At 44.5% G+C, this 18,173-nt stretch overlaps 1 protein-coding gene across 4 annotated transcripts in view; it reads left to right on the top strand.

The window, feature by feature from the left end:
- Positions 1 to 18,173, top strand: part of MAGI2 (membrane associated guanylate kinase, WW and PDZ domain containing 2) — a 2,816,921-nt gene that overhangs the window by 1,302,245 nt on the left and 1,496,503 nt on the right. The window contains exon 1 of one of the 4 annotated variants that reach the window (XM_086967330.1): positions 4,039 to 4,270. The exons of the other annotated variants lie outside the window; for them this stretch is intronic. The gene's annotated coding sequence lies outside the window, so the exon portion shown is untranslated. Of the gene's footprint in view, positions 1 to 4,038; positions 4,271 to 18,173 lie in introns of those variants that run through there. 4 annotated transcript variants of the gene reach the window in all.

The raw sequence follows: 18,173 nt of genomic DNA, 5'->3' as shown, positions 1-18,173 counted from the left end.
CGGTTAGCGACAGCTTGCTATTAGGGCGATAGAATTATAGCCGCTTAGCGGAGGAAAACGGCTGCTAAATCTGCGATAATTGCCTATGGTAATATGCCCCATAGAGTGATAAGCATTGCCACCTAAACAATATACTTATGTCCAGGTGTATTTACTTCGACCTACACCAACAAAATACACCAAACATTCACAGTCAGTCAGAATATCTTTATTCGGCTTATTTAAAAGCCATACAAAGAGAGAAAAAAAGATAAAATACATTTCATACAAAATTTTTCCTATTTACACAGAAAACATTAAATGTAGACAACAAGTTTAAAAAATGTAACAAACAATTAAAAAGTGTTGCGTTTGAACATAGACATAAATGATAAAAAACATTTACTCTAAGACTAATCTTGACAGACAGCTTTCACCCTTGAAGCGGCTACCAGAAAATTAGCAATGCAAAAAGTAATGTGGGGATTGGCCAGTAATTGTAAAAAGAGCAGAGCCGGTCTCACTTGAGTGAAGCCGGCCTCTTTAAGAATAGGCAACAAATATTTTTTCCTTGGCTCTGAGTACAACCCACAAAACATGACAAAATGCATTGTATCTTGCACTGAAAACTGGTTGCAGCTACAGGGCAGGGCTTGTTCTGGCTTCTGCCAATTATTAAAAGAGCCTAAATAAAAATGTAACAAATTAAATCTGAATTTGGTTAAAAGGAACCTATGGAAGGGGATTGTGACAAAACCAAGATAGGGTGCAAGTGATAACGAGTTAACCAGTAAACAATGATCCCTCACTGCCGGTTTTACCAATTCGCGTTCTTCGCGGCATGCTTCCTTCCTTCCCATGAAGGACTTTTTCACAAAGTCAATGTCTTGGATCCTAATATTCTCAGGAGAGGTAAAAAGCTCCGGGCGGCCTAGGTCTGAAAAAGCCCTGGCCAAATAAGCCAGCCAAGGAATCTTGTTGGATTTATCCAGGGACAGAACGTCGGACATAATCTTGTGATTTAATGGGAGTTCTTCATTCATCCACATTTTTAGCCAAGAAATCAAGGGGGCCATACTCAGCTTATCAGAAAGAAACTGCAGGCCCACTTCTTTATGAATGGAATAGGTTGGGGTCGACTGGGGTACAGAAAGTAGGGTTCTGATAAATCTATTCTCCGCTCTCTGAATAGCTTCCACATTTACATATCCCCACAATGCGGAACCATATAGTGCAATAGCCACAGATTTACTATTATAGATTTTTAGTATAGCTTCCATAGGCCTAGCCCCTAGCCTACCAGCAAAGCCCAGGAGTGCTGATGATGATCTAATAACAGCCAACCTCTTGGCTCTTACCTGCGGAGCCCAGGACCCTTTCTGATCGAACAATACGCCTAAGTAGGGAAATGTAGATACCCTAGAAACCGTGTCCCCCCTGCATGTGAATGTTTTATTTCTCTTTTTGCGACACTCTTGACCTACCACCATTGTGTGTGACTTGGTAACGTTTATCTTAAGATCCAGTTGCTCCATAAACGAACCAAAGGCATTCAAAAGGCGCTGGAGGCCAACACCCGTGCGAGCGATCAGCACGGCGTCATCCGCATACAGGAGCGCCGGGATCTTAATCGCTCCTACACGCTTTTAAAGTTTTAACGTAGCACCATAGCGAAACAGATGGCCAAGAATAACCACCTCAACAAAACGTCCATAACAGGTATGTTTAGTTCAAGATACACCAACAGAACACACGCCAAATATACACATCTTTTAACACTGCATGCACAACATAGGATGACAGCCATATGGTTGGAAAAACATTGGCATTCCAATAGTAGGGGTGGGCATAATTCACGTAACTTGCCATAGCGTGATGACGCACAATTAAAGCAAAATTACACAAGATTACATATAATTACATAAGGAGTGTAACGCTGTATTAAACACTATTTTCTTAGGGTGAAAGCACTCATGCGCCCAAAATGGATCCAAAGATGCATTTTGCCCTAAGAAAATATTGCTAAATGCAACAGAACATAGACGGCAGCAGCCAGCAGCTGCTCGCTTAGTTTATTGTTCCTGTACTCCTGCGCTACGATTTTTGTGCCAAATTTCTAATACCTATGCAAATGGCAGAATCGTGATATTTTCAATAATTTCACATCAGTAGAGGAACATGAAAGTACCGATTTTTTTCTGATTATTCCAGCTTAATTAAATATTCATGCAGACCTAATCAACACCATATCACCTCACCACAAACCTACCAAAACAAATCTGAACTAAGCTGAAGCATACCACATTCACACTTGCATAAAACTCCATTGAAGTGGGCACTAAGGCATCATCACACCAGCCACATTAGGCCAAAACATTGCTACTGGCCACCTTTGCTCCAGACAAGGAGACTCCCCAAACCTGATAGCGCCCAAACTCGGACAGCGCTATTGAAACGCTCAAGTAATAGAGGAGTGCAGAACAAATCTGGTGTCTTAACATATCAAGTCAGTGCCAACACAGATATTCTCCTTCAACAGGGAGGTGCAACCCACCACTGTGGAGGCACTAGATTTACTTCGATAGGAAAGTCTGCCACCCTTTCTGTAGTTGCCTTTCCTGGAGGTAACCCCATGGGACATGAGGTGGATCATCCACTTTAAATCAGGTGGTGGACCCACCATCTTTTCTCATGGAGTTATCGCTGCACCATGGCAGACCCAATACCTGGTCTCCGCCAGGAGAATTTTCACCATCTATGGAAGCAAAAACAGGGTTGGCATGTGACTCCTGGCATAGGCTATTAGTACAGCATCTTTTGCCTCTAAATCAGGTTTTCTGACATTTTTTGAAAAATGTTCTAGCAACATAGACTTCAATAGGATCCTTTATGTTGCATTCAAGACGATAGCACCAACCCCTATGGGATGCATAGCTTTGGTACGTTTCTATCAAGAAACTATTGCTTATGTTCCTAGTTTAAATTACGAATGTTTCTCGACTTCTTATATCCATCAGTGATGTGATCTGGAGTTGACCTGGTTTGGACAAGCAGAGGGCATCCTCACATGGAACATTTTAATGAATGACATTTTCAAGGCTGTGATGATGACGTGTCTACAATGGCCCTGTGTCTGTGGTTGGGTTGAGATCTGACACAGCCTGATGAATACTGCACATTTTGAGGATAGAGAGAAACAGGCCGTGGTTAAGCAGGTACGTTGGGTATCTGGAATAAGGGATGCTGGAAGAGGTGGAGAAAGTAATTGGCGATGGTGGCAGAGTACATCATAGAGATGGTTGAGGACTGTGTAGTTTACTAAGAGAGTAATCCCAAGCCTGGATGTGTGCAAAATGCAATCTAAAAATACCACTTCATTAGGAATAGAATGACATTCTCCCTGAAGTAGCAGCAAAAAGCCTTTCGACATGCGGCTCGACAGGCGTTGTCAAGTTGATGCACTGACTCCATAGGTGCAGGCACACCTGTAGGCCTTAAACTATGGCTTACACGGTTAATCCATATGCACAGATTTACACACACACCTTGCACTAATGCCTAAAAACAGTTGCTCATGTCCATCTGAGAAAACCATCGGACGCCATATAAACTGCAGCTTCCGGGGTGCTTGGGTTTACGAGGTGCACGCGTTTATCTCCAGTTGCAGCTTTTAGCTAATGATGGGGAGAAGGGGCGGGGGTCGACGAATGGAAATAGACACCTCAGCTTGCCGAATGGTGTTTGTCACCCGACGTTGTCATGTTAATGTGTGTTTGTGAATAGCTAAAGCATTAGGGGTCGCCCTTCACTAAGAGGCGGTCGCCCCATCCTCAACTCGAGGTGCCCAGGAAGCGCGTGAGAGGTGTGGGTGCCGGAGGGCACCCTCCGACGGCGACAGAGACCCCCTGCCTGTGTGCGCGCTGGCGCTGGGAGGAGGGGCAGACGGCGGCAGGGAGCGCACAGAGAGGCAGACAGGGGACGGGAAGCGGAGATGCGAGGGCGAGAGGGCTAGCGATGGAGGATGACGAGGAGCTGCGAGCCTGGTGAGACGGGGGGAGCGAAGGGGGAGCGCTCACTTCATCCTTGGAGAGGAGAGAAAACAAAAGCGCTCAGCAGCAGTTTAGCGCTGCCGTGTCTGTCTGGCTGGAACCGACCTGTGTAGACCTCGGCGCAGGGGGACCCGAGGCACAGCGGTGGATGCGTGTCGACCGTGGAGAGCGCAGCATGGCCCGCATCCGGGCAGGTGGTCGCCAGCTCCCGCGGAGGCTGACCGGCTGAGGGGCGAAGGAAGGTGAGAGGGGGCGCCGGTGCGTGGGGGAGGGGTGTGCGCTATGGAGCTCATGACGGGGACTCCCCCTTATCGATTCTGTTTGTGATACGGAGGGGTGACCCCGTCCGCAGATGTGATGCCAAACTTCACAGTGGCTCTGGGGGGAGGAAGGTGGCACACGCTGTGCCATTGTCTGGTGCTCGAGAAGGGCTGTCAGTTCGCGAATGGAAATGGCTGGGATTGTGGCAGCTGCGGGCAGATGTTGGGGCTCGCAGGCTACAGATGCAGAAGGCGTAGATGGCGTGCGTGCAGAAATATGTCTGCAGCCCTGGATGTATGTTTGCATGGCTCCCACCGGGCCAGGAGACCGTGCTGTGTGCCTGCCCCCTCCAGGCTACGTGCTGGTGCGACCGAGGGCACTCCGTGCCGGGGTTAAGCATCGGCCAATGCTCTGTTGACTGAGCAATATTTCTCGATGAGAATTTCGAGTGGCCTGGGTTGCTATGCATGCGCCGCGTACACGAAGAGATCTCATAAGCATTTCTTGCATCTTCTGCAGCAGTCGCTCTGGCTCTTTTGTTCCGTGATGTGCAAGATTTTGAGCGATTGGCCGAACTCACCCTCCGCGTTAAAGATGATATTGCGGCTGTATCAAGAGAGATTCTGTATTCTGATCTGTATATTGTTTTAGAAATCGTCTCTGGGTACCCGGCAAGAGGGGGGGGGGGGCAATGAGGGGAGGGGTTAAACGACATCTTATTGCTGTGTTGACTGTGCTTAAAAGTCTGAGCAGACATCACCTGCATCTGTTCCCTGGTGAAACTGGCCCCTCCCCCTCTCCCCGTACAGAAACATCCTGCCCACCACAGCAGAAATGTCACAGGCAACAAATAATTCAGGTGTGCAATTGGGCTATTTAGGGAAAAAGATAACACTGCGAGGGATGCCGCTGCGTGTCCCCCCGCGGCCACTTCAGGATTCGCCTGGGCACCAGCAGCTGTGCGCTGACATCTCTCCGTGAGCCCGCTGAAAGATGCCACCCCCTTGTCCCTCTGTGGGGAGCTGGCACTGGGGTGCTGGCTTTCCTGCTTTACGTTTTATATTTTATGACCATGACCCGCGCGCCTCCGCTCTGGAGACCGCTCGAACCACTGCTTTTGCCACAGAGACGCCACGTGGACACATTATCATGCGTGACACCTTTATTTTAGCCATCAGAACCGGGAACACTAAGCTTTCATCAAACGCGGGCTTTCTGGGATATGTAGTCCTGACTCGGTTCAACGGAAGCAGTTGAAACGAAGTGCATGCACTACAGCGATTCGCGGCAGGAAAAATTGGGCTGGAATATAGTATCCCAAATGATGTACTTGTTATCTAGTAATCTTCGACACGTGCACCCCTCCTTCTTTCCAAATCACCTGATGACGTGCTAGCAGCGCATGACTGATGGGAGGTTCAGCACGTGCAAGGCTTCACAGCTGCCGGTTTGCGGCTCTTGCACACAGTGACGTAAAAGTCATCATAAAAAGTACACCCACCCCAGGCTAGGTGACGAAAGCTTCCTGACAATGAATGGGTGAATAAAATAGGAAAAGTACTATTACTGAAATTAAAACATTTTCTACTTACACGAGCAGATGCCTGGCATGTGTTACACGAAGGTGCCAACAATTGTAATAAAAACTGAGGATGTCTACATTGTGTTTATCAGTTAGACGTCTGAAGCTAAATATCATGCATCACCTTTTTTCTTTCCAAAGGAACACGGTTGATGTTGAAAATGTAAGAATGGAGATGAGGGAACACAAACTGGGCGCACGTTCCACTTGCAGTTGTTCAGCTGAAAACCCCACCATGGTGCAGAGGGTTACACGTGTGTCCACGTGCTTGAACACTAACTTTGTCTGAAGGAGGGAGAGCTAAGCAGCAAGTTCCTGCCTCCGAGGTGAGGCTGTCGGTGCAGCTGTGTGCAAAAAGCCGTCTGTCTGAGGAAAAAGACCTCTCGGCTCGCGCTCCTGGCAGCGTTGACTGGTCCTTTGCAATGGGCCATGCCGTCTAATCTACCTCGCGCCAGTGGGGTGGGCCTGGGAGGCGTTTACATTTGTAGAGGGAAGTGAGCCCCACACCTGTCTCCTGACTCGATGACTACACCGCAGGCAGGCTCTTCTTGCAGCAACGCTCACTTTTTCAACATCAGGTCAACACTGGTTCTCAAATACATAAATAAATGCAAAATAAAATAAATAGATACATAACTAAAAACTGCGCCCCGTAATCTTACATAAAATTGAAAAAAACGTTTTGTATTTGTGGTGTCATTTCCTTCACTTTGACTAGCTGCCTCTCTCTTTCTGGTGTTATTGGCACGTGATCACTGCAGACGTACAGCTTCCAGGAGTTTAAAAGCCCGTGGAAGTAAATATAAATATCCCACTTGCGCAGCCGGGGAGCGGAAGCGGATCTTTCCCGCCACAAGCCTGGCTGATTGCTTGTTTCAGAGACGCAAATGATGTGACTGTGGCGACATTGATGTTATGAATTCAAGGCAATCACACCCGAGGACAGTGAAAAGAAAGCAGAAAGCGCAGGGAAGACGTCATCTCCAAGCACCAGCTGCACTGTGTCTGGTCATTTAGCGTGAGTCGCTAGAGTTAACATGAGGTCGTGAATCAAAGTCAAGTGTTGAGCCCAGAGCTGTCAGGTTACGTCATGCGTGACGCTCTCCCCTCAGCCAGACCTGGCCCTTTAATAGGTGTGATCCAAGTTGTGCAGTTCTTATCCTCTGAGGCACGAGCAATTGTCAGAACTTTCTGCATTACTTTCACGTGCTGAGCAAGGGTGGTTTTCTGAGTGCCAAAACTGAACGTCTGCAATGCTTTTAGAGGTGCCATCTTAATTTTCACTGTCTGTTCATGAGTATACATAATTGTTTACTGGCCAGTAACCCAAGCACTTAGAGCACTCTGCCTTGATCAAAGTAATAAGTAATTTGCACTGAGACGGGCCCATTAGCTGGAGGTTCACAGCCACAGTTGTGTTTTAATTATGAACGGTAAATCAACCTGGCCACAAGTGAGAAGGTATTAAAACCTGGTCAATCTAATAATGCATTAATGACTTCAAGCTTTATAATTCATAAAACGGTTTTAAGATATAGTGGCTCTTCAGGCTTTCATTCATCGTTGGAGTACACCTTGTAGAGATTTTAGACTTGACTTTCTAACCGTTTCGAATGCCCATGCTATGTGATCATCAGCGGAGCTTCAGTTGCCAGTGCTATGTCTGCCTTGGGGTAACCCCACCCTTTCCTTGTTTTCCAGCTGCCAGTGCTGTTTTGCACCCCATTGCCTTGGGGTAACCCCATCCTTTCCCTGTTTTACCAGCTGGCAGAGCCGTTTTGCACCCCAAGGCTCATTTGTCTGAAAGGCCGACCCCCCAACCAGCTTTATGACCAGGGCTATTTTACCAGGAGTCTGATTGTTGAATTTATGCTCATGGTCCACACTTTACTTTTCCCTTTTCTAGGCATGTGTGGGTCAAATTTAATCCTGCCACTGCTGAGCGGAAGGTCGCCGTGGGCTCTCATATTGCCAGCTTCTGGGGGAGGGAGGCCTACTGGTCATTTGGAATGCCAGTATTCAAATACCTGTGCTCTTGACATCTTTATTTTTTTGGTGCCATGATGACCCCCAACCACCACCACCCTTGTTCAGCGGGCATCTCGATGCACCTCCTTCTGGCTTTGGCCCATGCTCCTTCCCTGCCCCATGTGCCACTGGGGCTTGTCCTCAATTTCCTGCTGAGCAATGCCCCATCTTCAGGCCCTAATCAGGATTACTTCTCCAGCCCCTTACGCCCACTGCGTCGGCTCGGCCTTTGCAGCCCATGTAGCACACGTTCAGTTTCACAGTCCCAAGAGAACATTTCTGCTTGAAGCAATTCTTCTGCAAGGGAAATGTGAGGGATCAGCATAGGAGTAAGGAAACAGGAAACTACACGAAGTACAGGTAGACTCATAACGGGGGTCCATGCTAAATTATCCCAATGCAGTACAAATCAAACAGGGGCCTACATTTTAGCCCTACTTTTTAGCCACGTATTATTTGCTTGTTGGGTCTCATTCTTATAACTTGTAGAAAATGACACTACAACTGGGTTAATGTAATGTGTTTTTGAATAAAACTCCAAGTCTGGCTAAAGTTGTCTCACATGTGAAGGACCACTAGGCAAGTAGGAGTGCTTTTTGTCCGTATTTCGTTCTCTGGCCAGGAAAACACCTCCGCATATTGTGGAGAAGTGTCATCTGTTAGTGCTGACAGGTGAAAACTACCCAACTAATCACACAGAAGGAGGGGTATATATCATCATTATCAACACCCATGAGAAATTTGAGTGACCAGAAATAAATGATGTCGAATGAATCGAAATATTGGCGAATGCATTTTTGAACATATATTGAAACGTTGGAAAAGGAAATTCCAATTGCAACTGGTTGTTGACTTGTGGTTCTGTTCAATTACTCACCGCATTCAATGTCAGATGGACATCATGGTTGCAGCCCTGAGCTTTAATTTGTCAGCCGAATGCATTCGTAGAGTTGTAGTGCTGGTTCAAGTCCATTGCACCAATTGTGTCAACAGGTCTCATAACAGTGACTTGTTAAAGGAAATGCCAGGACTGTAAACATGGTGTCCTGACAGCATGGAAAGAGATGGGAGCTTGACATTTAATACTGTCTATTGCTTTCAATAGAAATGTTATTTAGCAAGTAAAAATGTGCCCTGTGTTTATTTGTGCTGCACTTTTATGGTCCTTCTTCCAAACGACCAGTCCCACAACTGGGTCCTGTGCGAACCAGTTGTAACTGGTGAGCTAAAGTTTCCACCAAGGACAACGCTACATATTATAGTTCTAAGGGATACCCAGCGTTGGGCAAGGAGGGCTCATGTTCAGGAGTCACCGGCCATGTAAACCATTTCTGTTGAAAATAATTATATGTACATTTACCTCCTGTGGAGAACTTGAAAATCTGTCTTGGCCCACGCCCTACTGGGCAGTATTGGATAAACGTGATAGGCTGCATATGATAACTTACAGAGACATAGAGTTGTAGTGGAAGCTGGCGGTTGTTTCTCTTTCTGTATGTTTACAACCATCTTCTGTTGTTCAGACTGTCAGGCTGAAGATGAAAACCAGTACCCAGTTGTACTACGTGCATCACTGAATCCCCGCCTAGAGCTCTGCAAGCAGATCCCGCCAGACTAGCTGCCGGGAGGCAATTTGTTTGTAAAGAAGAGAAAAAAAACAATTGTTTTGGTACATGCATTACCTGCTACACTGGTACATTCTGATGCACCCTATAGGAGTATCAGGCCATAAGCTGCTTATAAGGACTAGAAAAGGGTTGGGTATCTTTAGGTTAAGGCATGTATACCTGTAGCGTCCAGTGGTAGAATAAAAACAAAATAACACCAGAGGAAAAATGAATAAAAACATTAAAATAGCGTGTCAACAAATAAGCTTGTAAAAAGTTCTCAAGATGCTACTTGAGAAAATATGGAAAAAAAATCTAGACTTGACGTTGTGTTTGTGTGTGTATATATATATATATATATACACACACACACACAGACACTCTTGATGTGTGCCTACGCCTTATGTAAACTCTAGCATGCAACTATCCTGCATGGGCAGCTAATGTTTTGTGGAATAAATATGGTCTGTGTATCTGTCAGATAAAAGGAAGAACCAGTCAGTGGAAGACGCAAGTTAAGATAGGCTGTCTAGGATTAACTGGCCGATTTGGTGCTGTGGCTGACTCAGTGATGGTCTGGCCTTTGCTTAGTAACCCACGAAAGATGGTAGCCCCGGGTGTTGGCTTGGTTTCAGGAAACTTTTTCTCATTCTGATTTGAGAAGTTTAATTTCTATTGCATTCTAGTTTGGGGATTATAATTACTCTTCTGGCGTGGCTGTTTGTTCCACACTCCTACCGCGTACAAGCTCCACAAAAAGTTGTGGCCTCTGTGTAAGGCCAATAAGCTGGTGGCTTTGCCATATTTGCTCTTTTATTGCTCCACTCAGGTTAAAAATAAATCTGAAAACTTTATATGCATTGGCGAGTGAAATAAATATTGAGAGAGGAGGAAGCACCCTTTCAGTTGTAGAAGTTAATGTCCAAAGGAAACCTGACAATGGCCTTGAATGTGTGCGACAGAGACTGTATGCGAGCAGGGATGACCCTGGCATGCTGAGGGCAAGTTTTACTGATGTCCAACTTTTAGCAGGAGGTGATTGTGACGAGAGAATGCAGGCTCAGCAGGGTGGGGGTTACACAGAGAAATGTGTGACCTATTTTGTGTCCCTAACGCCCTTCTTTTGAAATCACCCCAGTTGGCTGAGTGAGCAGGACTTGGGCTTCCTAAATGAAAGCACTTCTTATGACATACTTTTATATATTATTTATTTTATTTATTTATGTGCTTATATAGCGCCTGAATAAACCCCCGAAGGGGTATCTCCGCGCTTTTGCCAGAGGAGGAGACTATTCTGTGCTGGATCGTTTCAGTGGCTAAAACATGTGGAAAATTAACTACTACTAAAGAGATGGGTCTTGAGGGTTTTACGGAAAAGAAGGTGATTAGTAATGATTTTTAATGTTGGGGGAAGGGAATTCCAGAGCACTGGTCCAGTGTGTGCCAGGGCACGGCCTCCCTGACGAGACTTTCTTATTTTAGGGACCTGTAGTAGATGAAGGCTGCTGGATCGTAAGGAGCGGCCTGGGATGTAGGGTTGAAAGGCTTTAGTAAGATATTTAGGACCCTTTCCTAACAAGCATTTATGAATAGTGCACAAAATTTTAAATTTAGTGCGTTGCCGCACAGGCAACCAGTGGAGTTTAGTCAGTAGAGGTTGGGAGGGGGTCCTAGATGGAACATTAAGGACTAACCTCGCCGCCGTGTTTTGGACTACTTGCATTTTGTTCATTTGGCCTTCATTAGTTGACCGAAGAAGGCCATTGCAGTAGTCCAATCTACTGATCACTAGTGCCTGGACTAGAGTCTTCCTGTGATTATCAGGTAAATAAGGGAACACCCTTTTCAGTAAACCAATGATCCTGAAACATGTACCAGCGACTTGATCGACATGATGTTTAAAAGTCAGGTCTTGATCGAACAGTACTCCTAAATTTTTAACAGTCTGCTTTGGGATTGGTACTGGTCCTAGTTCTGCAGGCCACCATTCATCAGACCACAATGTTACGCCTCCCCAAACAGTAGGACTTCTGTTTTGCCCACATTACATTGTAGGCAATTCTCCGCCATCCATTTTGACACTGCCCTCATTCCTTCTGAAAATGATTTTTGTAGTGCAGGGGTGAAAGTTTTAAAAGGGAACAGAAGTTGGGTGTCATCGGCGTAAGACACCGGGGTAAACCCAAAAGACCTCACCAAGTTGGCCAGGGGGGCCACATACACATTAAATAATGTGGGGCTTAGGCATGAGCCCTGCGGCACACCCCTGGTGAGCTCCCTAGAGATGGATTTATGGGAGCCCAGCCTAACTTCTTGGGAGCGACAGGAACGGAAGCTTTCCATCCAGGACAGAGCTACTCCTCCCAGCCCTACATCCCTCAGACGGCCGAGAAGCACTTCATGAGACACCGTATCGAAGGCAGCGGATAAATCCAACAACACCAGAATCATAGACCCCCCACCATCCAGTGTCATCCTGATGTTATTGGACACTGCAAGTAGGGCCGATTCGGTGCTGTGATTTGGCCTGAACCCAGATTGTGACGGGTCCAGGCCTTCCGCTGCTTCGATATAGTTAGATAAATGGGTGTTTACGTGCTTCTCTGTCATCTTACCGATGTACGGTAGGAGGGAGATGGGCCGGAGGTTAGAAAGATCCGTCCAGGGGGAGGCAGCCTTCTTCCTGATAGGGTTTACAGCCGCAATCTTCCACTCCCTAGGGACTTGTCCCTTTGCCAGTGAAGTATTCATTACAGACTGAATGGAGGGTCCCAAGATGGAAATCAAAGGGGGCACCATTTTTGCAGGGAGGAGATCGTTGGGAGAGCCAGTTTTCATGTGTTTGATGCGGAGTGGGAGATCTGAATCACTGACTAAAGGGATGGTAAGGAAGGAATTTTTATTTAGTATTGATGGATCATGTGAAGGAGGAGACGAAGTTCCTCCTGCGTTTTGCGAGGCCACAATTTTGTTGTAGATAAGATTAATTTTGTCCTTGAAGAACCTAGAAATCTCATCACAAAGTGTTTGTGAGGCATCATCAGGGCTTTCACTAGCTATGGGTTTTACAAAACTTTGCAGAATTTTAAATAATTCCCTCGGATTGTTACCTGCCTCAGCAAGTTGAAGGGAGAGATAATTTTTCCTAGCCAGCTTTATATGTTTATAATAGTTTGACTGAGCCTCCAGAAAAATTTCCCTTTCCTTTCCATTTTTGGATTTCCTCCATGTTTTTTCTAGTTGCCTACATTTCTGTTTTTCTTTCCTGAGATGTATGGTATACCATTTTTCTTGTTTAGTAGAAGGATACTGCTTGTGGAATTTTAAGGGTGCCAAAGTGTCAATGGCTGATTTAAGAGATTTATTAAATTTTTCTAGTACTAAATCAGCCGAATCTTCGACTGAGAATAATGGTTGTTGCCAATATTCACGCAAATTTGTTTCAGATATTTTGTGCCATTGGCGACGAAAAATTGGCGGGGGTGGTATCCTATACTGCCGTTTGGTTGGTCCAACCAAATAGAACTCAATTAAGAAGTGGTCTGTCCAATGGACTTCCTTAGCGGGCAGGCATCTAATTCTAGTACAATTGGAAAAAAATGGAATCCAAGGTGTGACCACCTACATGCGTGGCGCCAATATTTATTGCTTTTAGTTCAAGATTGGACAAATCAGCAACTAGCTGAGTTGTTTCTGGGTGTTTGGGATTATCCATATGTATATTGAAATCCCCAAGAAGGAGAAAATCCTCTTTTGCCCTAATATGAGGGGGCAGTAATTCCAAAAGAGACAGAGCAAAAGCTGGATTGGGGCATGGTGGGCGGTATACCAATGCACCTTTCCATGTAATGTTACTGGCTAAACTAATTTTAAAGAACATAATTTCTAGTAAAGGAGTCAGCTTCTGTTCTAGAATTACAACCTTAAAAACATCTTTAAATATAATGGCTAATCCACCTCCGGCCTTAATTGGACGGTCCACATGTATGATCCTATACCCTATTGGGACCCCTAATGTAATCGCTGTTATGGTATGAGGTTTCATCCAAGTTTCTGTGAAAAAACATATATCAGGCTGCTGGTTAAAAATCAGATCCCAAATTTGTAGTTGATGTTTAGGGAGGGACCGTACATTTAAAAGAAGGCATTTAAGTTCCATGGGGGATACTGACTTAGGACTGTGATCGTGAGTGCTGTTTAAGGCCACATCCGACTGAAAATGACATTGTAAGCACGAAAAGCAGCCCTCAAGCAGGTTGCACGTCAGGCGCGTGTCACAGATCCTCTTAAGTTGTAACTGTCGTAATGAATCAGTGGAATAGGTAAGTAATCGAGTACCTGTGATGTCAGGGTCCATAGCGCCAGGCCTCTGGCCCCTCTGCCCCGTCATGTCGCGGACGGGCGCAGACGAGCTTTTCTTTGGCGTTTCTTAGGCGCGCCGAGGGCGCCCTCTGCGCCCAACCGCTGCGCGCTTGACAGTAGGGCGTGGCTAAATAGCCCCGATGACGGTGACGCATAGAGCGCTAACCTCCGCACTAGCGGAAGTGTAGTTTTTAGTGTGCCTGGCTCTTACCTGTCCGCCCTCCGCTCTACGGCGGTAATTGCCGAGTCGGACCGGGGCGGGCAGGCTGTAATATTGAGCCTAAGCAATGCGGGGGAGAGTATAAGGAATAATAAATGCAACTAATATGCAGTTTTAAAATAGGGATTATTATTCAATCCTAAACAGAACGATTCTAAAATCTATCGTAACGTGTTTAAAAATTACCAAAGTAAGTAATAAATGATTCCTTGCTGCTCGCAGCCCTCGCAATCCGGAAGCACAGACAGTCAAGCGTCTTAATTACACACCATGCGGAGAGCGGGTCTGGGAGACACTGCCACCGTCTCCTTACCTTAGGGGTCGTGGCTAGTGCTCTGTTTGTCATGTTATGCTATACTCTGCGGTTTTTATCCACCTTTGTAGTGACTTTATGGGTTTGCCATGGGATGTAGCTGCTACCAATGACCTGGCGCTCCTGCCTACAGATGCAAAGCACAGCGTTCACACTTGGTTTCTTTTTTGTATATGTCAAAATTTATTTTCAATAAAAAAAATTGAAATAAAAAAAAAAAGATTTTCAAGCCCATAGAAAAAAATATGACTGTAAAACATTAGTTAATTGGGAGTTTGATGCATGCTCATGAACCACCCAACTAATAATGCCAAAACGTAAAGTGTAAATCATCTACAAAATCAAATATATTACTTCTAAGTATATAACTGTACAGTTAACTAATGGGGTAAGAACAAAGCGTAATATTAGCTGTGGTAGGAATCCTATCTTGCTTCTAAAGATACAACACGATTACTTGACTTCTTGTGAACGGCCTCAGCTCGTAAGCTTCAGGCAGCAAGCCACTCAGTATAAAGCTCTCGCGAGGAGAAAAAGGTTAACTAAACATTGTCCACATTCCTAGACAGACGCAATTTCAGAGTCAAGACCGTAGCAGGGTATTTTCTTTCGTTGCCAAAGGTGGAGTTAACTATCAGGCTAGTCTCTTGTGTAGTACCTGAGAAAGAGTTGATGGTTTATTTGGACACACTATATTAGGGAAAAGCTACCTTGTCACTTGAGACTGATTATCACCTTCAGAGAAACCTCATTACTAAAATATATTTTTGGAACTTGATGGAATTGATCTTCCACATTAGCAGTAGTCTGGTGGTAGGCTCGGATGGACTCACAAATCTTGCTATTAAGCAATATCTATTGGTATGGGCGTACATTGATCTACCATAAGCTTTATTGTGTTGACACAAGAGGGTGGATGTGTAAGAACAGTGATAGACAATGTCATGATCGTTTATTTGCTCTGCTTCTTTTTGCTCTTTTTAAATCTGATTTAGCACCTGAGCGTTCTACTCCCACCAAAAGTGTGTGGCACTATGAATGTGCCACTATATGCCAGTCCAGTGGCGGCTCCTCCGCTATGGTGGAAGTGCGTTGCCCCACTGCTCTGCGAGCAGTACGTAAAAGAAAACTAAAATGATAATAACCAGCTTTGTTATCATTTTAGTTTTGTGTTTCCTGGTGTGGAGCGGGCTAGGGTGCCATAGCAGGGACCAGGAGGAGGAGTGGTTGCTCCACTCTAAAGAGTGCATAACTGTCAAGCATACTTTGCATGTTCTTCACCCAGGCTGCATTGCAGCTTGGGTGCAGAACATGCCCAGGAACCCATTCCCCCTCTGTGCAACGATCGACTGCGCTCAGATCAATCACAACGCTGCATTGCAGCATTGTGATTGGCTTGGGGAGTCAGGAGTCTGGGTGCTTCCTGCTTCCCAGAAGCAAGAGGCAACAGGAGCAGATTGAGAGGCGGCTCTTTAATTACAAGGCAGAAATTCTGGGAAATTTGGGCCAGATGTATGACCATCAGGGTTTGTGACTCACAATTTGAGAGTCCCAAAACCTGATGTACAACAGTGTCTGAGACACTATCTGCAATTCCCAAATATGTCGCAAGTGCCCTGCCTCATTAATATTAATGAGGCAGATTGAAATTTGCGACCTATTGGGAGTGGCTGGTATTCACAGGGATGATGGCCTGCTGAAGTCAGCAGACCACCATGTATGGATTGCTTTTTAAATAAAGCATTATAAAAAAATGTAGCCCATTTTCCTTAAAGAAAAATGTGATGCTTTTCAAAAATAAAAATGAAAAGTTTCCTTTTAATTTTTTTAGAGTGCGTAGAGGTCTGCAGACCACTGTCTTCTCTGAAAACATGTTGGTGCCCCCATTCACAAAGGGGAAGGGGTCTCTTTGGAGACCCCTGCCCATGTGCATTTGGCTTACCACTAATTTAAAATTTGTGGTAAATTGCGAATGTTTTACAACTGCATTCACAGTCGCAAAACATTCCTACATCCCCCTGCGACTCGCTATTAGGAGGGGAAGTCCTTGGCTCCTCCCTTCCTAATAGTGATTCTTAAACCCTATTTTGCGAGTTGATAATAGGTGACTGACTTGCAAAATATGTTTTTTTTACCAGTCACAAACGGCCCGATGGGCTGTTTTTGACTGGTAAAAGGCATCGTACAGCTGGCCCTGTAGCTAGAGAAATCAACTGAGCTACAGCTCGCCAGTGATGAAAAAATGCAACAGTTACTAAAACTTATTGAGCGCACTCTAGTAAAGATAACATGACAAAAAAAGTTTGTTGCTAATGTACTTGGAAGTGGGAACATTTTTGTCAAGAAGCCTTTTAAATTATTTTAAATTAGTCCAATTATTTTCCATTGAAATTAATCAAAACTACAACCTATAGAATACTTTAGGTTTTTACAGAAAACAGAGAAGTGAAATTCGGGGTCCCAGTAGCCTTGTGGGCCCTATCATGTAACGTGAGCACTGGCGATGGTCATAGTTGCGGGTTGAAGAGCTGAAGCAAAGCTGTTTTACAACCTTAGATAGCGGTAATAGTTTTTTGTTTTAAACTTTCAAGGCATGTGCTACTTTTGGCAGGAAATATAGAAGCATTTTTCGACATATAAAAAGTAAATAACTAAACATAACACAATATCACACACAAATCAAAATAACTCCACAATTAAAATATAACATGGAACATTGGAAGTAAACAGTCAAAGCAGAACACAGTACAACATTTCTAGTACAGCAAAACAACATTTATTTGCAATAAATCAGCAAAAAAATAAAGGAGCACAAAAGCAACTGAATACATCACAAGCACAACAAAATGCCACACAACAAATGTGCACAGACGTTCTTGTCACTCATTACCACCTTAAGAATCCTATTTTCTTAATACAGTGATTAAAGAGGTTTTGAGCAATTATTACCTTAATAGCACCAGTCAAAAATGTTCTGTGATACGACCATGGAGTAAACTTGTGATCTCACCTTCTAGATATGCACTTTTTCTAATTTTTAAGGTCTAGTGAAGTATGTATTGTTCAGTAACATTGTCCAACCATCTCTTCAAGAGATATGAGGCCCTTCATAATAGCTTCTTTAGCAAGACATATTACCAGATAAACCTGTGCCATTTTGGAAATGAGATCCGAAACCATTTTTAGGGTGTTAATTGTAGTCCATTATTTTACTACGTAAATAGTACTTTCATCTTTGAAGTTTTGCTTTCATGCTTATTCAACTTTGTATTGAACTAATTAGATAAACTGATGGATAGATATATGCATAGATTTACATTTTCACCAACATATGTAGGTAGAATGTATAGCTAGAGAGGCAGTCAGGCCGACCTGTACCTAGCTACAGTTAGGTATGACATGACTTTTGGATGAACCTGCCCTATCAATCTATCTTTCCAATCCTCTCTATCAATTGGTCTTGTCAACCCTCTCTAGTTGTAATAAAGATTTACAAAAACATTACCAAAAAAAATTACTAAAAGCAAGAAGCTCGTACCCAATACAAGACAGATTTTATTCTTTTAGGTTTGGTATTTGCCAAGACGTTTTGATCTTACTAATTTGTGGGTACAGCATAGTCACTCAAAGGGGTTTTCAACCAGACTTCCTTCATTATCCAGTAATTTTGTCATTCACATTTTATTTCCACCCTCTCTAGCATGCATCATTGGGAAATGTGTGAATTACTGCATGCTGCCTTTTCACAATGAGTCAATTCACACATGAAGTA

This window comes from Lissotriton vulgaris, chromosome 1_1, assembly GCF_964263255.1.
Source record: "Lissotriton vulgaris chromosome 1_1, aLisVul1.2, whole genome shotgun sequence".
NCBI classification, from domain to species: Eukaryota; Metazoa; Chordata; class Amphibia; order Caudata; family Salamandridae; genus Lissotriton; species Lissotriton vulgaris.
Note: the sequence above shows the minus strand (reverse complement) of the source record. Positions and strands in the feature narration are given on the sequence as shown.